General features: G+C 38.7%; 2 long non-coding RNA genes across 5 annotated transcripts; one reads left to right on the top strand and one right to left on the bottom strand.

Annotated features, from left to right (window-relative positions):
* Positions 1 to 3,641: 3,641 nt before the first annotated feature.
* Positions 3,642 to 5,046, bottom strand: LOC137853898 (uncharacterized). The gene is made up of 2 exons (XR_011094810.1): positions 4,918 to 5,046; positions 3,642 to 3,941 (listed from the first exon to the last, which is right to left on the bottom strand). It is a non-coding gene; the product is annotated as an uncharacterized lncRNA (long non-coding RNA).
* Positions 4,981 to 16,495, top strand: LOC137853897 (uncharacterized). Of its 4 annotated transcripts, none has more exons than XR_011094806.1 (4): positions 4,981 to 5,131; positions 8,444 to 8,781; positions 10,781 to 10,886; positions 15,750 to 16,495. It is a non-coding gene; the product is annotated as an uncharacterized lncRNA (long non-coding RNA). The 4 variants fall into 4 exon arrangements; XR_011094807.1 differs by having other exon boundaries at positions 4,985 to 5,131; positions 8,444 to 8,687; positions 15,750 to 16,493; XR_011094808.1 differs by having other exon boundaries at positions 4,992 to 5,131; positions 8,444 to 8,520; positions 15,750 to 16,493.
* The last annotated feature ends 4,283 nt before the right edge of the window (positions 16,496 to 20,778 follow it).

The raw sequence follows: 20,778 nt of genomic DNA, 5'->3' as shown, positions 1-20,778 counted from the left end.
AAATAGCTTTACTTCTGTCACCCTTATCATTTGAACATCAACTTATTACCTCATAAAGCCATCACACTTATACTGTTATGCAATGTATTTCAAAATGTTTTTCCTTTATTAGAACTGACAATTCCTGTATATAACCTTGTTCAAATAAACTTAACACCCACTTTAAAACCACTCTGACTAAAGCCTGTATTTTTCCCCATGGTGTAAACTGTCTGATTGTGCACATGCGCATGCACACAAAGTTGTGCTGAGACTTCAGGTCACCACCACCAGTAAAAAGCAATCCTCCCAGCATTGGAAACAAAAGACTTAAGTTGAGGTGATTATTTTGGTTCCTGTTTCCATCAATCCAGGGTTCAACATCTCCGTGGCTAATATTGATACTGCTGACGCTCAGTTCAAAACACATTTTGTCTCCCCCAGAGAGGTACTGACTCAATCCATTGCCTGAAAAAAAAAAAAAAAAAAAAGAAGAAGATACTGTAAGATCATAGCACATGCTATCAAAGGGGCCAGGGAATTCAACCCAAGGGCATTTGAACCGTTATGGTTTATTTGAGCTGCACTCAAGGAGTGTCCCCTTTCCTGCCCTTGCTGGGAGCACCCTTCCTGTGGTCCAGCCAGAGCATGTTTCCCATGTGATCAGGGGGATGTGGCTGTGGGAGAAAGGGTCTGGCTGCAAGTAACCTGCTCTGCATCAGGGAAGAGCAGGAGTGCTGCTTTCAGCGACAACCCACACGGAGATGGGCTCAGCCAATTGTGAAACCACAGCGTAAGTCTCCCTTTCTTCACTCTGAGCCTGGCCAGCCCAAAGCACAAAACCCCAAACCTTTACTAATGATATATTATGTCTGGGAACTGAAACATGTGCAAAGTGTGTGCATATGGAGCCGTCAGCATGTTAGCCACTAGGAAAGTCACACCGGCCACTGACAGAGAGTGTAACAACCTTCTTGTAGCTATTCCTGGCACAGGAAAAGTTCCTTGTCTTCATTCAGAATAAGTTGTTGTATATAAGTTAGCTTATAAAGAAAACGCATAAAATATTTCCAAAACTTGAAATAGTTTAAAAAGCGAAACCGAAACATGCTGCATATATAAAAGTAAAACATTTCACTGTTTCTGATTGTTTTCACAAGCAAGCAGTTCGGCAGTTTGTTTTCTTTTTTAAACCGAGGTGCATTTGGAACAGGATCTGTATTTTTAAACCTCAAAAATTACTGCAAGATGAGGGAAGAAGAACTGGTCTCCTCCCCAGCTCATGTCAGCCCCTTTCCTGATTGAGCCCTCCCTTCTCTGCTCAGGTTGGGCAGTGACACAGAAGCAAAGTCAGGCAGAGGCTGGTCTCATGGCAGGACATATCACATCACCACCATGGCATGCACACAGACCCACTGGCCCCTCTGCATGTCCCTCCTCAGGTGGAAGTCCCACTGTCTTACATCCTGCTACGACCACTTGTCGTGGAAAGAAAGGTCTTCTGTGCAGTGAGCTTCCATATGAAGAATTTATATCCCCAGTTATAACTGTCATTTCCTTTAGTCTCATCACAGCCTGGAAATTGCATAGGAGCATGATCGTTTACAGAAGGGCTAATTAAGTGATTCAGTATTGGTACACCAAAAATTATAGCAATAGCCAGCAATGGAACCAAAATTTCCATCTCCAAAACATGAACTCATGTCCCATTCATGCTGCTTCCCTGCTTTGCCATTTTTTCTACTTTCTATGGCATATAAATTATGACAATTAATGTATCACAGGCCATATAATCATTTTAGTTTACTGTATACTTGCATGTATGTCTCCCTTTCTATTACTGATACAAATAAAAAATATATTATTTGCACTACTACGCCATTTCCAGTTCAGTACAGAGTTTGTTCTCTCTCTAAATATGCTAAGTGTATGATAAAGTTCTCCTATGTCTAGGACATTGCTGTTCAAATAATGCTAAAATTACACCACAAACTAAAAGATAAGAACTTAAGCGTGTTCTTTCCTGGGTCAGTGTTTCAGCTGTTTGGCTGACTACACAGGAAGACAAGAAAGTTTAGAAGGGTTCACATTCTTTAGAAGTGCACAACACCTCCCTTTTTCATGAGCGATAGCATGCCTGTAGGAAATGCTCACACTCTCATCAGGAAGAAAGACATCAGACATTTGTAACATTGAACATATTACAGTACATGGAGAGACAACAGCCATAGGAGTTGTTATATATGTGATATAAGTAATACAAACATATTCTCTATTTACACAGCAGTAAAAGAAATCGGGCTCTTCCCTAAGGTGATATTTTATTTAAGAGGTAAACTTATAAAGCCATTTATGTAACCATATAATTGCTTTATAAGAAACCTGAGGGCTTCTTCTCTGCTGAAAGTTTTGCAAGCACTCTTTTCATTTTCCCCCTTTTGCTTCTTCCTTATACAAAGTCAGATCCTTTCGAGAAGAAGTAGTAGAAGAAGAGTAGCACTACAGGGCAGCATGATGGCAAGAACAGGTCTGCAGAGAGTGCTAGATGCCACCTACCTCCACTGGGGACAGACCTCATCTCCCGCTGCTCCAGGGGACTCAATACCTTCTGAGTCAGATCTCGCTGTCCTACATTTCATTGACACCTATCCTTTCTAAATTTCTGATCAAGTCTGGATTCTCTGAATAAAATATTTATTCTGTAGTGCCTTAGATGATGTGGGAATAATTCTGTCTGAACAACTGAACAGTCTAAACTAAAATATTTTGAAATATAAAATCAGAAACAAAATGTTTAGACTGCTTATAACTGTAATTTGAAATATCTTGTAGGAACACTATGGATCTTCTATGCACATAGCCAAGAGGAAAAGGGAGTTTTCACTTCAGACACAAAGGAGAGACAGAGTTATTTACTTATAACATTACACTGCCTTGTCTGTGCCCAATTTTTTAGCCTTATACCATAAGACACTTGACAGCATAATGATATAAAATTATATAAAATGTAAAGGAAAGCAAACACCTATTTTGAAGAAATACCCACTTTAGCACTCAGTTCAAATGCCTGCATCCCCAAGCTGAGCAATAACAAATTATTTCAGAACAAAGTATACATTCTGCTGGAAGGCTGGAAGGGCCATGATATATATTTCTATCCCATTACATTTCTACCATCATGAATCTTAATCTTCACATTAAAGTCACAAGGGCTACTATTGTTCATATCCTTTCCATTTTCATCCCCCATCTGAATACATTCTTCCATTTGAAAAAATAATAAAAAAGGTCTTGACACATGCCTGGATACAGCAAATTTGAAAGAAATAAGTTTGGTTGCTATTTCTCCCAGTTGTGAAACAGGAATTGCTTTTGTATGAAGCTGGGTCTAACGGAGTGAGACTAAACATTTATAAAATCAAGTAGGGATTGAAATATAGCATTGTGGTTACTAACATTTCGCAGCAGCATATCAAGTTTCACGTTTCATCAGCTGAATAGAGTCTGTGTGCTGGGCTATTGTGGTTCAGTAGCTGACAGCAGTCAAGTAAGTGCTGCTCTCTTCCTGGCTTAATCATTTCTATTACACTCAGTGTCAAAACAATAATGTCAGTGAAATGGGCTTGCTGACATTACAGATTAGAATTGAGTGATTCTGAATGTCCTGAGACTGAATTGCATTTTATTTCTAGAAAATTACATATTACAATTGCAAATTAAAGAGCTTAGATCTCAACAGGCTGTATCAACAAATATGTAGCCATGGACTCCAAGCTGCCGGGGAGATGATCCGTCATGAAATTCATGAGGTTTCATGTATACTAACAAGAGAACAACTGCCTAAATATTCGGCCATGTGTTTGGAGAGGATTTGAAGAACAATCATTTTTGTTAGGAGAGATTCATTCAGCTGCACAAGAGTTGAGAATCCCTTGGATAATCTCAGAGAATTAAAGGAGATTCTAGGAAAAGAAAAAAAAAAGAATATATATATATATTTATATATGTTTATTTATGTATATATAAACATATATATAATCTTGATTCTCTCTATATATATTCTTGATTCTCTTTCTTCCATCAGCCAGCCATCAGTTTATTGTGACACATCTCCTCACTTTCACCTGAGGAACACGTTCACAATTTACAGAACAGTCCCAGCAGCAGGCTGCATTGTTTTCTGCCAGACTGACAGCCACCAAATGACAACAAGTAGCATTTAATAACAGCAGTCATCAGGGCTCTTACTGAAAAAGAGAGGGTATTTCTGTCATCTGTCCTTTAGATGGCATGGGCAGCAGTGTCCCATAGTATTTTTCTATAAAAATCTTATAACCATAGAATCATTCAGTTCTAAAAGACCTTCACAATCACCAAATCCAACCACCAACCTAATCTAGTCCTATCACTAATCTGTGACCTCTAGTGCCACATCTGCCTGTCTCTTAGAGACTTCCAGAGCTGAGGATTCCAAGAATAACCACATTTAAAATACATTTTACAGAACATGAAAAACTTTGAAATACAAGAGATGTGTTTCCTCTTTGTATTTTCCTAGAAAAACAGAAAAAAAGAAAAGAAAAGAAAAGAAAAGAAAAGAAAAGAAAAGAAAAGAAAAGAAAAGAAAAGAAAAGAAAAGAAAAGAAAAGAAAAAAGAAAAAAAAAAGTGGTTAATCTGCTATTTGTAAAATAATTTGAGGTTCCTTGCAAAGAGCAAGTAAGACCAAGCTTAGTAAAAGTGCAGCAATCAACAGCCTTTTAGGAAGGTCCCTATGTTCTGTTTTGTTTTAAAGATCCAAACCCATTCCAAAGTTTTTTCTTTTCTTTTCTTTTTGTTTTTTTTTTTTTTTCTTAAAAAAAAAAAAAAAAAAAAAAAAAAAGGTTGCTAAATAGCTGCATTTCTTTCTTTTAAAACAAAAAGAGAACTAGAAGTCCTACCTCAGGCATTTGTGTCTAAAGAACTGCTTAATCCTAGGAGGAAAGAAAGTCTGTAGCAGCAGATTTGTAAATGAGAGAAAGGCAGAGTTAATATGATTCCTGGAAGAATCATTTACGCTTTGATCACAGTCTGAACTGTGTGACCACGAAGGAATAAGACTGTGTTTCACATTCTTGCGTGGCGGCTTCAAGCTTTGAATGCAGCTGGGCAAGGGTAAGATGAAGATTTTGTATTCCTTTCCCTCCGGGAGAAGGTATGAGTATGTGCTGAGGAATAAATGTAGTTTTAGCATCTTTTCCTCTCTCTCTTTCTTTTTATTCTTCTGTACTTTTTCTTCTCTTCTGTCCCCTCTAGCCCCACTCTGCCTATTAGGCTCTTTTTTTTTTTTCCTAACTCATCTTTTCTGTTCAGTTAGATTATCACTTTCTTGTTCCTTTTCTCTTCAAGAGCTGAACAAAAATATAAAAATGTGGAGAATGTATGCAAACATAGATAATGTTACCCATTTGAGATTTTTGATCTTAGCAAAGGGTCATTTCTGTTCCTTTAACTACCACATGTCCTCCCAAAAAGTATACTTACTGCACATATAGAGGTTGTCAACTAAAGAAGGAATCTTCCAGTTGTATCATTTCTCTCATTTCTTTTTATTTTTTTTTTTTAATTTTTCCTTTAGTAACCATCCTTTAACAACGCAGTCATAATTAAAAGATAGATTCCCAGTGGATGAGTGGATGATACTCTATCAGTTAAGGCAAGACTAGAAGGGTTTGTGTATTTGTTTTTACACACATTCTTCTAAATGAAAAAAAAAAAAAAAAAGAAATAAAAAAACAACAACAACAACAAAACAATTTCATTTTGTCTGAGCAGTAGCAATTTAAATCTATTCACAGCCTGAAAAAGCTTGTATGAATTCAGAATATCATTTGCAAGAGCTCCCAAACAAGGAGAAAATGTAATAATGCTCTCTGAAAGTTCATTTAATCAACATGCAAAAATAATACTACCAACCAAACTGTGATCAACAGTGATCCAAACAAAAACTAAAGAGGGATCTACAAAAATGTAATATATTTACAGGTAAGAAAAAAGCAAGTAGGAAACATTTGATCTTAATATATTTTGTAAATTACTAAAAATATCCACCAGTTACTAACAAGCTAGTATCTCATAAGTCATGTGGGAAGAGGCAGACATAATCTCTGTAGAACTTAGTCATTGTCACAATCATGACAAGGTAACTTTTATGGAGAGTGATGAAAGCATGCTGAAGAAAAAAGCAAGACCATATGTATTTATATAATTCATCATATTACAGAATTAATATCAAAAGCAAGTCATCTGTGCTCCATGATGGAACTTAGATAAATTTCACTTAATTCTCAGGATTATTATTCTGAACCAGAGTTCAAAAGGCATGAAAGGCTGCTGACGGCAGCAAAAAACCATGAGGTTACTTTAAAAACTGCTCATGCTTTTAGATTCTCTTAATTTACTTGATAGTTTTTGACCAAAAAAGGGAGATGTATCTTCAATATTTTTTCTACAATTAGTTATAAAGGCTAGATACACATTTGAAAAAATCAAAGCCAAGAGCTTATGTTAATCTACAAATCCAAGATAAGATATATTCATCTATTTATTTCCTTATGTTACTTGTAGAACAATAAATTCTCATTTTTCTCTGGAATATATGAGTAAGCTTCAGTCCCACATATATAAGGAAACACACTAGTAACAGAAGATGCTGTCAAATTTACCAACTGTGTTTTGATTGGATTTTTGCAAAAGCTTCATTACTTTTGCTAAATGAATAATCACTGAGAAGCCACAGCTTTACCCAGTTATGTGTCTTGCAACCTTCTTTGTGTAGTTGAATGAGAGAGTGTGTCCTCATTTCATATTTAGCAGAAAGTCAGTCATGCACGTAATAAAGGTATAGGTTTTAGCAAGGAATAAAGGGTGCCAGGAATATAAATATTTGTTATGTGTAATCATGGAACATCTGTTGCTCTCTCCCCATGGGTGGTCCAGCTCCAAAGTATCCCCAGAGTTTGCACCTTTTGCCATGTAGCCCAGATAAAGTAATGCTGCACAGTATCTTGCTTAGTGCTGCTTGCTGATTACCTTGGGCTAAAAATGCTTTCCTGGGTGAATCTACCATACAAGTTCAATAATAAAAACAATCATCTTAACATCATAAGTAAAAAAGAGAAATACACAGCCCATCCTCTCTAGCTAGTTTTATTTCCTTTACTTTTTACAGTTATGCCCTCTTTTTTTTTTTGTTTGTTTTTTCGTCATTTTTTCCCAGTATTTTGCCAGTGAAGCTTTTTTTTTTTTTTTTTTTTTTTTTTTTTTTTCCCTACCCTTTACAGTACTGGTGGTGGTTCCTTGGGTCACAGAGTTAAGCTGACTCCACAACAGCAAGTGAAATATGATCTTTCAAAGTGTTAGTTATGGAGCTTTAGCATTAACTCTGCATTTCCTCTGCCTCTATCTGTCTCTCCCCCTTGTCTCCCCTTGACCCTCTCTTCCACATTTGCAGGGTGGAACGGGACACTTGCATGTGGCAGAGCTCCCTCCAGGAGTTTCAGTCACATCATTCCTGTGGGTCTCTCCAAAAATGCAATATAAGCACATTTCTTTGTAAGGATGATTCTCAGTGTTAAACTTTTATTAATCTGAGGCTGTTCCTTTCAACTATTTCAAATTTAAGATTAAAAATGACAACAGACCCTCAGCTGATAAGATTCCAGGAACCCCTTGTTTACGGGCTACAGACTGTTACTATTTCATCCTGAGGATGGGCAACAAGACAGGCCTCCTGGATCTCTTAAAATCCAAAGTGCCTGATTGCAGATGTGCAGAGTGACTGACTGTATGCTTATTTCAGCAAAGGTCTTTCAAACCCTCAAGCATTCCTTAAACATCTTTGCCTCCACAGTCACTTTTGCCCTCTTTCTGCCCCAAAGGTCAGTCAGTCCCAACCCCCGTCCACCTTCATCTCCGTTGCTCTTCCCCCATTGAACAGACAGAATAACAACAGTAGGCACTTAAAGTAACTTCTGCAATAAATTAGGTTATCTTCCAGTGTCACTTCAGATAGAAGCAGGGAAGCTGCAACCACATTAGAGTAGTTGGCTTTCCCAGGTTTTGGCACACGCAGAAGAAATGTAAAGGGCAGTTTTGAAGTACTCTGTCCCCCTCCTGCCCTGGGACAGGTTTTATTTCCTTTGGGCATAAGGCATAGTGTAGGTGAGGGGGCAGCATCCCACCTGCTCCTCAGCCAGCCCATACCCACCACACTTACCACCACGCTCAGCACCTCACTCAGTACTCTGCTAGGAGCTGCTCACCCAAATGGCCAGCCCATGCACAGAGTTTCTCCATGGCACAGTTTTCTCATGCATGGGGGTCCCCATGCTCCTGTGCCCCTTGGAGACAAAGCCCTGGCTCCTGAGGTGCTACTGAACAGTCATGCAAATGTCAAAAATGTCTTTTTTTTTTTTTTTTGAACAGGACTGTCACCTTGGGACCAAGAGTATCTCCAATGTCACCAGATTTCAGAGCATGCTTCAAAAATACCTTCACTTCAGGTCACTTAGGAAAAAACCATGCCTTCTAAAAAGAAAAAAAAGTTACACTACCCCAGAGCTCCTACTCTTCTATAAGGCACAAATCACATATCAATGAACACTCAGGTTTTAAACAAGAATCCTAGGAAACCTATACATTTTCCAATCACTTCTAAGAAAAAAATAGGGTACTTTATTTCCAAATAAGGTATTATGATTTTTTTTTTTTTAATTAGAATAGAAAAGGCAACATTCTTCTTGGAGAGACTTAATTAAGTCCAGGTATGTGGTCTAGGAAATACAGAGCTGTGTAACCTGATGGAAACGATCATTTTCAATTGTCAGGACACTTCTGCTTCTTTTCACCCCAGATTTAAGTCCATCTGGTTTCCACCTGCTCTGTATAAAATTGTTTTCTTCCCTTTTCAAATGTGACCATCCTGCTCTCGATGTTTGTCTGTGGCATTTGACTCAAAAAAGTCCACCTGGAATATGTGTTCAACAAGGTGGGAAGGAGATAGGTGTTACAGGAAATTTATTTTGGTGATGAAGAAACATCACAAACTTCAAAAAGGGGAATTTTAGATGGCACTTTAGGACACCAAACTTCACAGGTTCAAAACTTAAACTGCTTTAGTTTTAAGAACTGGATTTACATTTTGATTAATACCCTCCTAAAGTCTGATTTGGTGGGTGGCCTTGAACTTTCACATCCTCCTCACAAGTTTTGCATTCTGTACTTACTGTATGTATCACATATCACCTGAAATCTTCCAGGGACAAAGGATACCTTCTGTCTCCATGACTATCTTCTAGAGGCTCTTCAATTCGCTACCACAAGTGGCATTTATTTAAGATGGTTATGAGTTTTTGAGACCTGTTAAAGATATCAAGCTCATTTTAATTATCCCTCATAAAGGTATAAAATTATATTGATCTTAAATTAAATGTCCAGAAGTGAAACTGAAACATGAGAAATTCTCATTAGATGTAAATAAAAAAATATTTACTGTAAGGATGGTCAGACACTGGTCCAGATGCTTGGAGAGGCTGTGGAGCCTCCATTATTGGCCAGATATGAAACAGTGAGACACAAAGTCCTGAGCATTCTAAACTTTATGTAGGATGGTGGACTACAGACTTCCAGAGATCCCTTCCCACCTACACATTTCTAATTTCCAGAGGGCTTTTTGTCTTATTAAACAAAAATGTAACTACGCTGCAAAATGTGACATATAAAGGTCATGAATATCTGGCTGGTCCTTTGCTCCCACCTATGGCAGAAAGGTCTCCACACTACAGAAAAGATGTGGACAGGCACAGCACTTTCAGAAATCAAACTGTAGATCCATCAAGGTACTTCTGCATTGTGACACACATCACAGGACTCAAGAAACACAACAGTCACCCATCAGATATCACATTCAGGACATATCACATTCAGGACATCTGTTTTGCCCTGTTCAGGAAAGGAAATTTTATGTCAGGATCCTTCAGGGAATAACCAGGATGTATTAGCAATGCTAGAGGGGAAGGAGCCGTCCTCTGAGTGTGATCTGGTAACATGGAAGCCCGTGATCTTTTTCTGCCTGATACTGATACAATTGGTTGATTAAGGAAATCAATGTTTTTCCAAAGCAGCTGTGATGATGCAACCACTGAAACGGGCAAATTTCTGCTGCTTTCAAAACAGAGCTTTTGCCCTTATTCCCTGAAGTACAAGATAGTCCTAGAATAATAGTTCATCTCACAGATGTCTCTGATGCAGGTTTGCAGTGTTACAAATACAAATAAAGTGCTACTTTATCTTTGTGCAGATGGATGTACAGGTGCTTTTGCAAATCTTGGCTATGACGATTGCACACAGGATGTTTTATTAAAGGACACTTCCTCATTTTCTTTTCACAGTTCAGAGCATGATATATGCACACTAACCAGAGTGTGTCTTCAATAAAAAGCCTTTTAAAGGCTGCCCACAGATCCCCAGAACCACACAAACTGGAATGAGTTTAGCTTCACAAAGCCTGACAAGGTTATGGATACAGCAGTGGCTCTAGCCGGTGCACACCGCTGGCTGAGGAAGGGGCTGAGGACCATAAGGGCACCCCTCATCCAACCTTTCTCCTGGTCCTCACGTAAGCTATTGATACATCTGGCAGAGGTACCCAGAGCCACCTGTAAGTGACTTTTCTGAGGCTGGGCGGGATGCCTGAAAAAGAAACAGAGCCCAGGTCTTTCCATTTTGAATCCAATTCTCAGATGTATCTTTCCATTTTCTTAGACTCCTCACCTGGAAATTAAGCAACAGTCCATGTTTACAGCAAATGAGGCAGTTCTGCCATAGAGTGGGTAAGACAGTGCTTTCTTGTGGAAGAGAAAAATACCTTGTGATCATGTAAGTAAAATATATTTCTTAAAGTCGATGCATAAAGGGGTACAGTTAAGTTGTATGCTGAACAAAGCCAATTTCCAGCACAGGAGTAATACTCCTGCCAAATTTCAAGTTTCCATTACCTTTTGCAGAGGTGCTAGAGCTGTAAAATATCTTAAAATCTCTTACATCATAAATATATTTTTATCACTTTTTCCTAACCTAGAAGTTATTTAACCTTCCCTAACTTAAATTTGGGGAGAAAATTATGCTTTGTCTAGGAGTAAGCTTACAACTGTATAGGTGAAACTTGGAGAAAGAAATAAAATAATTAAAATTAATTGAATGATAGCAACCCTTCTTTGCATATTAAGCAAATGCACCACACAGAACAACTCAGATTGTTTTCTGACCCACTCTATGGGCATCAGCTGGTATCTCTATGTTAGCATTTTAGCTCTGATCAGGACTGATTTCTGAAGAGAACAGTTGTCCCCAGTTGCTGTGCTTTATGTCACATCTTAGAGGAGCCTTGGCATGCACTAACTGAGTTTCTTGCGCTTCTTTTCAAAGATATGCTGTAGGATTGTACCTGCTTCACTCCTGCCAAGAATGGCCTTCTGGTCAGTCAGAGCAGACTGGAATTAGGACGAAATTAAGTACCTTGCAACATGTATGGTGTAGATGTCAAATTCTCAGTATCTGTTGTTTCACTCTAAACATATTGGTCATTGCTGCTTGCTAATAGCAAACAGCAAAATAATGTTAATCAATAACAAATGCATGATTATAGATGATAACTGCATAATGCGATGTTTTTATGTTTGGAATTATTTCAAAAAAATATAACAACAACTTGAGTTCCCATTTATTATAATAGTGAAGTGAATGTACAGGAAAGATGGGTTTTTGCACAGGAATGAAGGAATCAGGAAGAAGATGTGTCTGATTCTGTGATGCTCGAAAGACCTAGTGTAGGGAATCAGATTCTGAAGTCAGGCATCCCTTGCAGAAACCTGTTTATTATCTAACTAGGTGAAATCTCTGAAGAAGAGTGAGTATCGCAAATTGATTCTGCATAGTAGTAATTTAAAAGCAGGATCAGATGAAAAGCATCATTGTGAGCCGTTGAACATGGTTTTAGAGATGTTCCCACCAGCATCCTCTGGCTGCAGTTCCACAACTACTGATGCTGGATGTTGGGCAGTCTTTAGTCATGATGGGACAGATCTGGTTCACATCAGAAGCAGACAAATGTTCACATTTCTCTTGAAATAACAACTGTTGAAATTTATGCCAGCTTTATGCTTTTATTCTGTCTGTACAAGGACATGGAATACCTGTAGTCTGCTATTGCAAATTTAACCTTTCAGAAATGACTGAACGAATTTGAATGAACAAACTGAGTTTACATGGGATCAGCAATTTGTGTTGTATGGCTGTGTCATCTTTGTTCCTGTGCTAGAAGTAATGGATTTACTGTATCATGACCCTGGGGAGAATTCAGACTATTCTGAAAAACGGGCGTTCTACCAAACCAACAGAAGCCTCTGATTCCCATCTGTTGCAGCAAATAGCTGCGTGTTTTATGACAATAACCCTTTTTCTTCTGCCCCCTGTGCTCCCCAGCTGTCTGTTCCGTTTTCTGCCAAATGCAGAGAGTCGTGGCAGAGGCAGCAGAAGAGGCATTGCTGCACCTCTGCCTCCACTGCCCCAAAGCTTCAGCCCCCCACCGGTCCTTTGTGTGGAGGCAAAGCCCATGGCAAAGCCCAGCTGAGGGAGGGCCATGGGTGGCCAGACACACATGAGGGATTACTTACGAATTACAAAGCCATTTCATTGCATTGCAGCGGGTAGGGTGTCTGACCTCAGCTGTGGTGGACCATGAGGACCACCACAAATGATAGACCAAAAATGTATGATTGATAACACCCCTTACATGAAGGATTATGATCCAGTGGCCAGTCTTCCTTATTAAGGGCTTTGTGCTAGAGCCATACCAGTATCTGCAACATGTCCCACAAACATTGACTTAACTAGAAATGTAAATTATATTTACTGTCACTAAACAGTCATTTATCACAAGTCGTTTAGATAACTGGATTAATGGCCAAAGTCATTTGAAGAATACTTTTTGAAAATCAAATATATTCCAGAAAACAATGGGTTTTCTATGGACAGTTACCCCATGGATGTGGGATGAAGATTGCATGATGAATCACTGCAAACTATGTGTTCACTCAGTTGTCCACTATCTATGAAGCAGGAGACAGGAAGGTGTACAGTACATTTACATTTTCTCTTTATATCAGAGGAAGATAAACTTGTTGACAAGATTTTGTGTTAATATGGGAAGAAGCACATTGAAAGGATACTTAAAAAGACCAACAAAAACAGCAAAAAAAAATATCAATAAAAATAGAAAAAATCAATCCAGAAGTTGCAAAAGAGTATTTGGTCTGCAAAATATAGTGGTGATGCACTCTAGGACTTTTCCTGTTTCCACAGCTTGTCTGTAGGCACAAATGAAATCACATACACAAGAAAGAATTTACACCTTAAATAATGGGCCTAATATTTCATTCACATGTGTGAGAAAAATCATTCCTCAGTAAGACAGGAGACTTGCTCAGATTTAGCTGAGTCCCATAAATCAACACCACCTGGAAGGATGCCATTCCTCTACCCTGTCAGGTCAAGGGCCCTCTCTGTGAAGGATGGCTGTGTGAGTATCTTTGCTTTTCTGAGGTCTAGGGGTAATGTTTTTACACTCCATACTATCTTCGTATTTGTCATGATGACTATTCTTGTCAGCTCTTGGCTGCCATTATAAGAATAATAGTTTTCTTTCAATTATTATAGCAGTACCACAACAATAATTAATTCTAAGAAGAACTACAAATAAATTACTCCAGAAAAGCTATTCTGTAACATTCCAGCAACCAAGGCATCTTCTGGATAAGATGTTAATTTTATGAACAAGACTGCCAATACGTTGTGGAGTACATTAAAAGTAGGCTTTTAATTTACTAGGGAATGCAAGTGCCATCTTAAAGGCAGAGAAATGCCTAACTTAGTGTTTATTATTAATTAGAACTGACCTAATGATTAACTTTTATAAATAGAGCAAATCCTGCTTAGAGGCAGGCAGTATTACTTATAAATTCTCAAATGCACTTTCCTCTTACCCTCCTTGCTGTGGCTGAAACTAAATATTTACATCCCATCTGAGGCCTCTTCTTGGCACAGTATGTTATTTCAGTCTTTATATTTTGCTTTTGGGCTGGGTCACCCAGTGAAATGGAAGATAGCTGGTAAATCCAAAATCCAGGTGGTGTGGGCAAATATCATACATGAAGGATCGAAGCTTATGCAAGGAATGAACCAAGCTCAAATATATAGCCAGTTCAAGACACTCAAAACAACATTTATACTATCATATCAGTAAAGAATTTCCCTGCATGGCATCCTTGGGTCCAAGAGAAAGTTAAGAGAGGAAGGACAGAAGGTTTAACACTGTGTAATAAAAATTATGATAAAAGTATTTCCCTCCAGAGGAAGCACTGAATTTCTGGGTCAACAGAAGTAAGTAAATAGATATTGTGCAATGATTTGGCACTTTTGTTTGATGTTTTAAAAATCTCATATCAGGTGAAAAAAATATCTTTCCCAACTGGAGGGGTTATCGACAATAATTTCAAAAACACTTCAATGCTTCAGAAAGTCTTAGGAGAAGTGACAGACAATGCTTGCAAACACAAACTCAGTTTTACTGGTGAATTGCAAAATTACTCTGAACGTTAAGGAAATGAAGTTCCAGTACAGTCTTGAAACAGGAGTGTGGGAACAGCAGAATGAGCTAAAAAGAGAAAGGAAAACCACTTTCAGCTACACTGAAAATCAAGAGGAGTACTTTGATGAAGAAACTAATATAACCTAGGATAGAAAGGCAAATACTTAGTTAAAATAAATAAATAAATAAATAAATAAATAAATAGGAATGTCTGAAAACCTTATGTGCATTGTCTTACCAAGGTCAGATATGAATATAGTAGCACAATGGATATGAATTAATGGATAATAAATAATATTCAACCATGGGCCTAAAATACTTACTCATTGTACGCACCCTGAGTATCTTAGTACCAGAAACCAAGGTATTTGTGTGCTAGTTAGTTCTGATCACAAGTATCAGTACTTTAATCAATACCTGGCTTAGGCAAAAATTTAAAGCACAAGTGTTGTGAAAATTTCTATACAATTAAATGGCTAATTCCATTGGTACTCTGTTACTTCTTTTGTTCATTGACAGTAACATGTTTTGAGACACTCAACCGTCTTTATATCTTTAGGCATTTTGAAGAGGCAGAGCAGCTGGCATTGGAAACTCAAACTTGGCTGCATGTTTCATGTACAAGTCTTGACCTTTTCTTGAAAAACAGTATTTAAGGGCCACAAAGTCAGTGACATAGGAAAGACCCAATCTGATTGGGATGTTATAAAGTCTTCATGCCTTTAAGACTAGGTTGGGGAAGCATAGCCTGGGAATGATGTTAGTATAGCTGGTCCTAGCCCTGGGCAGCAGAATGACTAAGAGGACCTCTTCTAGCTTTTTTGTTTGTTTATTGTTTTGTTTTGATGCTACTTAGTGTTTTTAATTTGAAGGCATGCAAAGTAAAGAAACACATTAATGAAATCCATTACTTGATTAATGAAATGTTTATACTGCAAAGCTGTTACATTTTTGTTGCTTTTTTTTTTTTTTGGCCAAAAAAGCATCTTCAAAACTGTAATAAAACTCATAAACGATATGTTTTCAGTTTAAGCAAAAGTCATGTCTTTTTTCACACAGATACCAGTGTATTTTTTTTTTTCCAAGCAGCGGTACGATAACCCAACTAAGCCAGGGTGAAACAGGAGGCAGGCAGTGGTCCCAAAGCACCACACTGGGACTGGCTGAGGCTTGCCAGCTCCCCCCGCACAAGCCAGGAACAGTATCTAAGCCTGGGGTTTGGAAGGCATTTAAGAACAGGAACCGAAATTCGGCTTTTCATCCGTCTCCCGCAGCTGTCAGCCGGCGCGGATTTACCCGGGGAGGTGTTGCCATCTAATGGCACAAACTGGAAGCAACGCAAAACGTTCAAATACTTTGTAATAAAGAGGGTCCTGACTATGGAAGAACTGCTTGAGAAACCCAGGGAAATTGATCTTTCTCTCCTCTAATTCTTCTTAACACGAACTTCTGACCTGGAGGCCACTAAAGGATCTAGAGGCACTTGATTAGCTTCAAACAATACATTTTACCAGAACTATGTTTCAGTGAATTTGTTTGTACCAGTCAGATCAAGACAACCTTGTAACCCATCCGTGTATACTGTGGCCAGTAAAAGTCATGGGGAATGATTCTAGGAATACAGGGGTTTAGGGACTTTCATGGTTAGAGGCTGCATTCATCAAACTCAATCAGGCCTTCAGTGAGAACAAAACTTGCACAAAACGTGTGAAACTCTACATGACTTTTACTGGTGTGTGTGTGCATGTATGTTGTTGATTTCCAGCTAAACGCTTGTAAAAAAAAATAATAACAGAAGAACAATAATAAAAATAAAAATAATAAAAAAAACACTCTACAAAACTTCAAAGTTTGGCTCTCTTCTTCACCTTCTGGGAAGTGTTAAAAACAGAGATCACATTACACAAAACTGTTATTTAAAGCACAGAAAAATCAATCAGAAGAAGTTGAAGGGCTTCAGCATCTGATAGAAATATAAAGTGAGACCAAGTCTCAAGACATAACAGTCAAACATAAGTCCAAGTGATTCTTTCGATGATTTTTTTTTTTTTTTTTTTTTGTATGTGTGCTGGGAACCTAAATTCACTCCTGTTTTGGGAGTGCAAAACACAGAACTGTATTGAAACTGTAAAAGGAGATGGTAAAAGAGCAGCATGAACAAATGGACTCACCAGCATATTTACTCCAGATTTATATCTAGTAACTTTTTATTTTTTTCTTATAGTAGTCAGTATACTAGGGGTTACACTGAGGCCAGTGTATCAAGCATGAAGGTGCTTGGAAGGAACCAGGCAGCATCAGCCTGTCACTGCAAAACCCCTCTACGTGAGTTCATGGGGAGTACAGCCTCTGCGTGGCAGGTACAGAACTTCTGCCACTTCTGCTATGAGGAGATCTCATAAAGACTCAGTTGCTGATGTCCTTTGTCCTCTGGGCCACCATCAGGACACCCGGCCAGACCACCCAGACATGCATGCCTTGGTGCCTGCACACTGTCCGGATTACATGGATGCACGCAACTCGGAGCTTGTGATTATGTGCATGACAGGGTGTGAGTGAGTGAAAACAGTTTTGTTTGAGGTCAGAATCCTCTTTCCCACTTGCAAAGCCTCATGGTTCGGCCTTCCGTATTGCTGCTATAATCATGTAATATAAAATGCTAAAGGGGGTAGCATATTTCAGCCCACACCCTAACCAAGTGCTAAAAGTATAACATAATATGCCAGGAGATTCCTGAATGGGAAAGAGAGAAGAGAAGAAGAAGAAGGAAGAAGAAGGAAGAAGAAGAAGAAGAAGAAACACATGCAAAAACACAAGAAAAGAATCTGTAATTTGATTGTTCCTCCCAAGGGAGTCAATTACACACTGAGTTTAAATTTAAAATGCTAGATTGCAGGTAACACAAAGTTACGTGTAAGAACTGGTAGGTATTTTATATACATATTTATATATAAACACAAGTGAAAATAAAAGAAAATGATAAAGTTTCCAGAAATTTCTTAAATGTTCTGCAGCTTTCCACAGCAGTGCTAGAATTTGTTAAGATTACAGAGGCAGACTTCAAATGTGTCACTCCAAGCTTGGGGTGCTGAGCTCCCCTCTGCTATCTGATGCACATGCAGGGGAAAACTCTGTGGCTGTATAACTACACAGTGGTTATCTATAAAGCCCTATTTGAAGAAGAGTCCTGCACTGTGAATTTCAGGCTTGAGGGTTTCTCTCCGAGTCACTTGATCGATGGTGATACAGCTTTTCCTGGGGAAAGCTGTAGCCCTCCCTAATGCAGCTGGGGGGCTGTATGGCAAGTGGAAAGCAGCTTTGCGAGCACAGCAGTGCTGGGAGATAGATGTACGTCAGCAAAGGTGGCAATTTGAACCTCCATCTGTGTTTTCTCTTTTCTGGGAACCTCCTGTAAGGGAAGGTTTCATCTACAAACCCACGTTGCAGTCAGCACTGTGTACGCCAATGGTTAAAGAACAAATTATCTGCATGCTTTGTTTAGGGCTTATTGTAAATCATGCACTTTGTGAAGCCACCTCAGCTCACTTCTGATCATAGACTTGATGTGACAAATACCACATCCTCCAAGTGACCCAGGATGTTTATGTTTGTTGGAGAGATGACAATACAGAGGAGACTATGAATACTAACCACATTGTATAATGATTTGGTACAACTATAAGGTTTTCTGTTTTCTCTTTAAGAGAAGGAGGAAAAAATATTTTAGACCTTTCACTTTATGGCAGAGACCTGCTAAGTTCAAACTGAAGAGGCATCATAAATTCAGTGACTCTTTTATCCAGCCCATTGGTATACTTGAAATATTGTACAGAGAAGAAGATATTTAAAGAACATACAATCTTTTGAAGAAAATGATCTTTCAGCCTATTTAATAAATGTCTTTCATTAAAAATCATTGTTTTTTTGTTTGTTTGTTTGTTTGTTTTTCCATTTTGAATTACACCTTTGATACTAACCCCTGCTAGGGTACAGCTTTTTTCATGCAATAACCTAAGGATTATATTCTAACGTGACATTCATGGACATAATATTCTCTTTGCTATTATTTCATAATTTACAGTTATCTCATCTTGAAGGTAGCCAAAAAAGAAACTTTCTGAAGTTCATTCAATTATAAATAAGGGTCTTTTGCACTTCAGATAGCATCTGGCTCACATAAAAAGCAATGTGCCTATCTTTGTCTTCAATATATTAAGACATTTACTTTTTTTTTTTTTTTTTCTTAAAAAAATCTTGCTCTCTAGATAATATGATCTGCTTGTTGCTGCTATTATATATTATTTTTATGTTACAATGACAGTCAAAATATGCTAGCTCTTTTTCCAGATGTGTCACAGATATGTTTTCTGTTCCCCAAAACCTGGAAGCTTCAGAGAGTGAACTTTATGTCCAAAAGTTAAAACTTTGTGAGGGTCAAAATCAGCTTGACAATATTACAAGGATCGACTTGCTGTGATTGCATGCTGTAATTTGGAAATTCAGACTCCTGGAAAATGACTACCGAGGCTTTGCAGTAAAAGGAGACCTCGAGAAGAAGGAAAGAAGAAAAACTCAATGTTTTAAGAGGTGATTTTCGGACTATCAGTCTGGAAGCAAATGGGATATGCAAGTAGCAGACCCACTTGGGGCAAAAGAGGGCCAAGCAAAACTGACAGAACAACAACACTGGGAGAAAAGCCAAGGGAAGCCATGGGAAGGAGACCCTCCAGTGCAAAGCTGACACTACTGCATATGTGTAGCTGAAATAAAAGATAAAATAGCTACTACCTATAGATTTTATTTTTTTTTAATACATATTACTGAAGTAAATACACACTGAAAGGTGTGATGGAGAAGTGAGGAGCCAAAGGATGGAGGCGGTTTCTTCTAGGCAATAGGGAGAAGCAGAAGGTCTGATTATTTGTGCTCCTGGAAAACTTCCTTTTGTCCTAAAGCAGAGCCTTAATGAGAGACAGGGTGGTCAGTCTGAGGACCAACAGAGGAAACACGCTTCCCAGTCACTGATGATGACAAATGAAGTAAACTTTACAAAGAGAATATATGAGGGCCACTTTCTACTACCTGAAGGAGGTAAAGTTCTAGGAGGGATGGCTTATGCCCCATATTTTTTGATGTCTGGCAGTTGCCTTGGGAAAAAACAGAGCACTGGCATAGATTCAAGCCCTATCTCTGAAGAGGCACTGTTTTCTCAAACTCATTTGGTGGTGTTTTGCACTCGAGGTGTTTCACTGCAAAGTACATTTCTCATGGTGCAGAGAGACATACACAGTGCCTGCCTTGATTTTGGGAGGGTGGCACAAAGGACAACCAGTCATAAACATCTTACAACTATGACTGAAAGGAGCTGGGTCAATACATTTCAGACACCACAGATACAAATATGTGATTTGCAAATTAAATATGAAGGTATGGACATGCAGGTCAGGCAGCTCTGTTCTTACCTTCCCTTTGTGCCACTCTTCCCTCCATGTCTCTCTACCTCACCCAGCACACAACCTCAAGGGAGTCAAGGCAACATACCTTGGGAAATGTTGCCAAGGAAAATATTGGGAACTTATGGGAAGTTCCCCATAAGGAAAACTTATGTGCACTTCCCCATAAAGATATAGGGGAAAACAAAGCAAATTCCATACCATCCCTTATACTTCATTAAGGAGATTTATAGCAACTAGAAAACACCAGTTATGCTTGCCCTAAATCTACACCACCTTGCACAAACAAGTCTGTGTTTTCCCTAAATTGCATGACTTGCCTGTGTGCTAGGAAAATGGACTGGTAGGGGAAGTCCCAAATTTATCACCACTTTGTAGTTCATAAAGATGGTGTTGACAGGTTTCTCCCCTGCTGGAATGAGCTGAGCAGTCTGCCTACCCTGCTCACCAGGCTGTGTGCATTCTGAACTGTGTCTCTGGTGCAAGCACCCACAAATAACAGGTATCATCCTTTAAAAGGGCTACAACTGAGCCATGCCTGATGTGCTGCTCTGTGTCAAGGACCAGCAGGCTCATTACAGACAACTGGCAGGCTCATTATGAACAACTCATTATGGACACCAGTCTGCTGGTGTCTGCAGCAATCTGGGTGGAACCCAAAC

Source organism: Anas acuta, chromosome 3 (genome assembly GCF_963932015.1).
Source record: "Anas acuta chromosome 3, bAnaAcu1.1, whole genome shotgun sequence".
Lineage (NCBI taxonomy): Eukaryota > Metazoa > Chordata > Aves > Anseriformes > Anatidae > Anas > Anas acuta.
The sequence above is the reverse complement of the archived record's forward strand: the minus strand, read 5'-3'. Positions and strand labels throughout refer to the sequence as shown.